The following is a 7,310-nucleotide window of genomic DNA, read 5'->3' on the forward strand; positions in this document are numbered from 1 at the left end:
AGGTCATTCGGCTGTAATGGCAGGGTACAGGGGGGCAAAATGTACATAAAAATGGCAAAAAACATTAATAAAATCATTTTAAAGGAAGATATGAAAAAAATGAAGATAAAATCACCTGGGTATTGACCCACTCTACCCTTGTGCTAAATCTCAAGTAATTCGGTCCAGGAACGACGGAGTTGATTCGATTTGAAGATTTCACAGGAAAAAGAAGAAGAAACATTACGAATACAATATATTTCACCATACCTATGGTATGGCTGAAATATAATAAAACATTGACAACATATTGACATTGACATGACGTGCAGTGGTGAGCCCGGCATGCCAGACGGCGGCACAATACTCCAGGACTGGTCGGATGTAAGGCACGTACACTGTGACTAGGTCACCGATGGATTCGTGGAAGTGTTTTAGTTTGCGAAGGAGGAACAGACGTCGACTTGATTTGCTACAAATGGAGTCAACATGGGAGTTCCATCGTAGATCAGACTGAAGCAGCACACCAAGAATTCTCATTACTACAACCTGTTGGAGCTCTGTGTTGTCGATCTTAAGGGGAGGTGTTGGGTACGGGATCTTCCTGAATTGAATATGCATGACTTGACACTTATTGGGATGCAGCTTCATATGGCTCGTTCGAGACCAGTTGTCCAAGTCGTTTAAGTCCTTTTGCTTACTTGAAAGATTTAGGTTGGGGGTTCTAATTTTCAACAAATTCATGTCATCAACGAATTTCCAGCGTTTGGAGGCAGCCTGGTGTGCGGCACTGTTGATATACGCAAGGAAAATCAATGGCCCCAGTGGAGTCCCCTGTGGTAATCCACAGGTCACCTTCAAGCTGTCGGAAAGTGTTCCATGGTAAGGTACATGCTGTCTACTGTTAGAGAGGAAGTCTACAATCCATCTTGTCACGGATATTATAGATTCTTCTTCAGAGAAAAATATACTTTTATAATTTCTCCACATAATTACATAATCACAAGACAGTGAGAATTTGTCTACGAATTAAGTTGTGAGATTACTTACTTTCAAGTTCTTTTACTTGAATATTACATTTCCTGCAAAGGGAGCACAGTTATAATGATCTATAAGTATCTTTATACTTAAAATCGATTTGACATTTCTCTAATAATGTTCCAATCCTTACTGCCTTTAAATGAAAGTTTAATGTCGTAACAGGAAAGTAACTATTTAATGAATGAGCACAATAAATCCGACTTCTTTAATATTATGTCTAAGATTGACGATCTTACATCAAGAACGCCTGTCATACTCCAAGATAAACATTCTAAGTATTGTCTTTCTTTGAAGATTTGTGTCCTTATAGCACTAATGCATTTATTGCAGTAAAACAAATTTAGTTTTTCCTACAATGTACCTTTACCTTCGTTCTCACATCAAGAATACATTTCATACTGGCAGATTGCAACTCCAGATTACTTAAGACTAATCTAAGTATGACGAAAGTCCTACGCAGGCATTGTGTACTGAATTTGACGGCCTGACATCATTTAATATCTTTCAATATCAGTGAATGAAGCTATCTGAATTGACCTGTGGACGAACTGACAGTTCTCACCTACCAAAGCAACCGTTCGTACGAAGTGTCAAATCATTGTCATTTGATCATTATTTTTATGCAACCAGACAACAAACAGTGCTTTTAAGTAAATACGGGGGTGATATCTTGATTAACATTTAGGTTTATAGCATGTGCTACGTCAGGGAGAAACAATGTTACATAATTCTTTGCAGAAGTGCCAATCAGTTCTAAGCACTAACAACCGCAATAAAATTAAATTTAAGTTAATCATTTTTTGCGTAATATAAAAGCAGTTTCAAATAAGCAACATAACAAGGAAATCCGTTAAATATAGTTTTAATGCTTGATCGCAGATTATTGGATTCAATAATTTAGGAAGAAATCATATTGTTTTTCAGTTCCCAGTTGCCGGTGACGGCAAGGTATGATTTACAGATAAAGATATTCTCCTTTACTACTACATAGAGGTCTATAGGTCTATATGTCTCTAGTATCAGGTACAGACCTAGAAATTTTGACGTTCTTGAGTTAGATGATGAATGCCCATTGACATTAATCCCCATGTGTTTTAATTTAAATGATATTTTCAGATCTCAAAAGAACACGGATGTAATTGTTTGCTTTGGAAATGGCACAGGAATCTAAAATTCCCGCAAAGAGCCTGTGCTACATATGTCTGGCTTTTCTCTTGTTGTACCTTCTCCCGGTGAGTAAATTGATTATTGTAATATGTTGCTAATTCTTTGCTTTGTACGTAAATTTAGATATCCAGTAACATAACCCCCATTCGTAATTTTTTAACGGCTCATGGAAGCTCAACAAATAATTAGGGGATAATATTCTCATCAAGTATTATAAATCCTGAATTTTTTATATCATTGTGACGTTATATGAGGTGATTATGACGTCATTTTTTTGCTAAAACAGGGAATCCTTATTATACTTAAATATTTCACATAAAAACTAACAATATAAGTTTCTTATAACTATTTAAGTGTTATGTTCATAAATAAAATTCGTTATATAAGAGCTTTATCATTCACATTTTCTATTCTGTAAATGCTGTAAAGTTTGCGCAGATTTACTTTCACGGTAGCAGGGAAATTGAGTGTTCGCGGTTGTGTTGAGTACGCGATAGTGCCATAGACGGAACCTTACTGCATAGGGTTTCTTGAAACATTTATGGACAGAAATTCTTTAATCTATATTCCTGTCTTAATATATAGCTATTTCCGGACCGTTATATCGGAAATCCACAACGATAACTGTTGCAGTTTCGAAAATTAAACTACAAACGTACAGATTATTATAACAATTCTATAACGAAGAAAATTACCTTAAGATTGCAAATGTATGTTACGGATCTACAGACAAGCTAATAATCATCGAATCAGGAAGACACAACCGTACTCCTGTAGAGCAAAGCATCCATTTATTCTATCGTTAACCATATCCAGGCTGGGCCTTTTTGGCATTCCCTGGACTGGGGGGGGGGGTCATTTCGCCACCGTTCGTATTTACAAAAAAGCTTATTGTTTTTTAATTTCAAAAATACTTCTAACTCATTATAATAATTTATGCAAAAGATCATGAGCACCACATTTTGCAGAAACGCTATTCAGACCGGGAAGGAGGTTTTTGATGACTGTACCAACTTCAATGCCGTATATCGCCTGAATGGCTTATGCTAGGTCCACCAAACTTAGTTACATTTTAGAAAATGTTGTCAGCAAACACTTTCAGTGAACAGTGAATGTTCATCATTCTTCATGTTGCCATGGCAACGGAATTCTAACAGACGTATTTATTACGAAATTTTCTAATTTTGTATTAAACATTTAGGTTTTAAGGTTTTCTTGGCAAATAACAGTTGTTCATCACATCTTATAAATTCAGCGTAAATTTCATGACTCAATATTTAGAATTTATGCTAAATTGATGACGTCCTCAGTCAAAATCCAAGATGGCGGCCGATTTAACCTAGATGACGCCATAATGTAAAATAACATGGTAATGCCACAAAAGTTGTTGTAATAATTTTGGCTTACATGTTCATCGTTCTCTGACAATTTCGTGATCCTACGACATGTAGTTTAGGCGTGGGTCGCAAAAGTTTGTTTAAAAAAATGCTGGGGTCAGTTTTGACCCTAATGTACCATACATAAACTTTCTAGGATAACTTAATCAACAATGAGCCAATCTGGGTAAAAACGTATAAGAAGTTATAGAACGTATATACAAACAAACTGCTGGAATGAAATTTGTTTTCGACCAGAAATGACATAGTGGCACACATTGATATACGCCTGGGGTCAGTTTTGACCCCATACGGTGGCTTGAGGGTTAAGTGATTATTTCACACAAAAAAGTTACTAATAAAGATTTCTTATCAACATTTAAGTGTTAAAAGACGCAACGACGTCAAAATGTAGTTTAGCTATCCACCCTTTTGCATTATCAACCTTACTGTCTTAAGATACATTTTTTTCAGTATCTAACGCTAAAACCCCATGAAAATGGATTGAAAACGTTCACATAAATGTTTTCTGTAAGAAAATACCACATAGTGATGAAATCCAAGTGAAGATAAGCTGGTTATACTTTTCATCATGACATTGTCGGCCATCTTACATTTTTACTAATTACGTCATCTTACTAGCATTATGTATGAATATCTGATCACGAATGTTCAATTTAGATGTCTTAGATATTAAAGAGAGATGAAAGTAAGTTAAGTTTAGCAAGAAAATCTTAAAATGCCATTGTTTAAACCAAAATTTTTGTAAAATTTGCCTTTCAGAAACCCGTTGTCATGGCAGCACGAAACATTCTAAATTCTTTCTTTTAAATTGTTGCCAACAATATTTAAGGAAAAGTCGCAAAGTTTGGTTGTTCTAGCACAACCCGTTTGGGTGCTATACGAAGTCAAAGTTGGCACTTTTAGCCCCCCACCCCGGTCTGGATAAGGTTAAGGTAAAGTAGACGACGAGATATATTTTACTGTTGATTGCCCTTTTTTATGATAGCTATAAAACATTCTATTTGACTATGTGTTAAGTAGATTTCCCCCTATTCAGGTACTTGAATATTTTTTAGTAGTATTAATAGTTTATTAATAGATTATTAATAAATTAATTTATAATTCTTACAGCCTTCGACAAATTCCAACCAATTATACAGCTAGCTACATTTTTGCAATTACCAAGAAGCGAGATAAAGTCGAATAAGTTATAGTGACAGAATGATTTTTACCATCGTTACATAATTATAGATGTCTTCATTAATTCATTTAATAACTGACGAAATGTTTACCCGATTAACTAATCTTTCCTTTATACCGCTTTCACTGCAGGTATTCTATTATAATACAGGAGACAAGAACATTATTTCTTCGCATCCACATCAAGTTAATACTAAACAGAAACATGGCCAAAGACGACAAAACGTCGTCACATCGGCAGTTCACAATCAACAACAAGAGATAAGCATAAGCCGGGTGACCAGTGCTTGCACAACTTCATTACAACTTATCAACACTCGTGATGTCTATAACGTTGGGGAAACTCTGTTTATTAGAATAGTTGCCAAAGATGCAATGGCACGGCCAAAAAATTACGGAGAAGATTTTTTTTTTAGCCAAGCTATACTCAAACTCTTCGATACAGGCCTGCTTTCCCGGTAAAATAACAGACTATGGAAATGGAACTTATCTCGCTAAGTTCCTTCTAAGTTGGCCAGGAAAATTATCCATTTCGGTTAAGCTATTACGTTCGAGTGAAGCTGTTCAAGTTCTCAGAAGGGTTCGTGATACATTCCTTGATAGAAGGGTTACGATTTGCAATTTCGTTGATGAAAAGACTTTCGGAATGGACAAAATGCGCCTTCAGTCGTAACGACAGCGTCAACCCACGAGATGTCTGTGATTATTCCAAGCCAATACCCAATGCTACATTTTACTGCGAAAGACCACCAACGATTTCTTGTAATTCAATATTAGAATGCAAACGTGACATTCAAGCCACAGAAAGTCTTCCGAAGAATATGGTCAGCAGGGACGAGCTACACCTGTTTAACAGGTAATACAAAATAACGTTATCAAATTTATTTATTTTTATCAAAACAAATAACAGCATCTGAACAACATCCTATTGGTAATTCGTGTTGATAGGTGGCATTGTGTGTTCTAAAAGTTCCTGTTTTGTATTTTTGAAGCACAAAATAAAATTTGGCCCAATTTTTGCTGCATTTCAGGCCTCTTCGGGAAGTTCCGACAAACATTACCATCAATGTGAAGGGGAAAGGCAAGTATGGGAGTTGATTATGAGTATATTGCTAAGCAAGGATATTATACATCCACACCTTATCTGTTATATACATGTTAACTGTTATGGGGCATTTCGGACCTTCTCCGGAATTCGATCTGTCCTGGTCGTGTATGTAAATTTACGGGTTTAGTGTGCACTATTCTAGATATTCGAATAAATTACAAGACGGTTCTTGGATTGCATGTGTACTGGGATCTAAACATTTGGCATGAAGTTAAAAGTGGCTAACTAGTGAAAAGCATTATGAAACACAAGGCTTAAGTATCCTATTCGATGACATGGTTTTACATTTACAATTTCTTCAGTATTTCTAGCATTGTACTATCTCTAATCGATTCTTCGTCTATTTGTCATTGTATTAAAGATCCTTTTACATTTCAAATTTCTTCAATACAAAATCAAGTTACCATTGTGCTATCTCTAATCAATTATTCATTTATTTGTCAGTGTATCAAAGATACACAATATGGTTGGTTTTTCTTCTTTCAATGATAATGCCCTGTGAATGTTCAACAAAAAAGACAGCTACTGCACAGATAGAGAATGACAATTGTTATCTTTTCTACTCCACATGCATATGACATGAATAATACATTCCAAGGAAACTATTATTATTATTCAGGAGTTATAAACCGTCCTGTTTCTTGTCCTGAACGGAATTGACAAGGGCTGCTGTGCAACATTACAGTGTCAATTTGATCCCAATTTTACAATCAATTCATACCTTTATATAAACACGTTTGGCACATGGTCGCAAAAATTCATAATTTTTTAGCAAACATAAAAAAAGGACAAGAAGAAGAAGGATATCAACATACTTTATTTTCGTCGACGTCGTTTCTGGTTAATGTCGGTATTTGGGGGCACGCTTAGCCTGCTTAATTTTTTTTTTTTTCATTCAAATAGCTTTTTAGAAGTACTCGGATGTAACATTTGTTATATATTAATGTAACTATAACTCAATGTAGAGAACTGCCTGAGCATAACATATAATCATAAAAGAGATAATAAATACTTTTAAATCTACACAAAAACCTTATCAACATGCTTATTATATTACACTGATGAAAATTAAGGATACAAAAATGAATAAGCAATAAAGATAATTACCACCTTTACACGAAATCGAGAGCAGAGAAGTACAGAGACATTGTAGTAAACTTTAGAGTTATGTAGTTCACATGAGTGGCGGAATGCCGTCAGAATGACTACCCCTTGTATATTCCTGGGTATTCGTAGTGCGTGCTACAAATTATCACTGTATTCAAGATATTTTTGCCAATACTTGGGGCCGTCCCGAAAGTTTTTGTTATGCTCACAACTTTCGAGGTGTATTTGAAGTGGAGGAATATCAAACGACATTCAAGGTGTATTCCAACTGCAGTATGACCGCATTTTACGTCAGTCCAACATTATTCGAAACATTCTGATCTCATTCC

General features: G+C 35.4%; 1 long non-coding RNA gene across 1 annotated transcript; it reads left to right on the plus strand.

Annotated features, from left to right (window-relative positions):
• The first annotated feature begins 335 nt into the window (after positions 1-335).
• Positions 336-6,205, plus strand: LOC118405595. The gene is made up of 4 exons (XR_004829912.1): positions 336-861; positions 2,137-2,252; positions 4,899-5,622; positions 5,798-6,205. It is a non-coding gene; the product is annotated as an uncharacterized LOC118405595 (long non-coding RNA).
• The last annotated feature ends 1,105 nt before the right edge of the window (positions 6,206-7,310 follow it).

Source organism: Branchiostoma floridae, chromosome 18 (assembly GCF_000003815.2).
Source record: "Branchiostoma floridae strain S238N-H82 chromosome 18, Bfl_VNyyK, whole genome shotgun sequence".
In the NCBI taxonomy this organism is placed as follows: Eukaryota; Metazoa; Chordata; class Leptocardii; order Amphioxiformes; family Branchiostomatidae; genus Branchiostoma; species Branchiostoma floridae.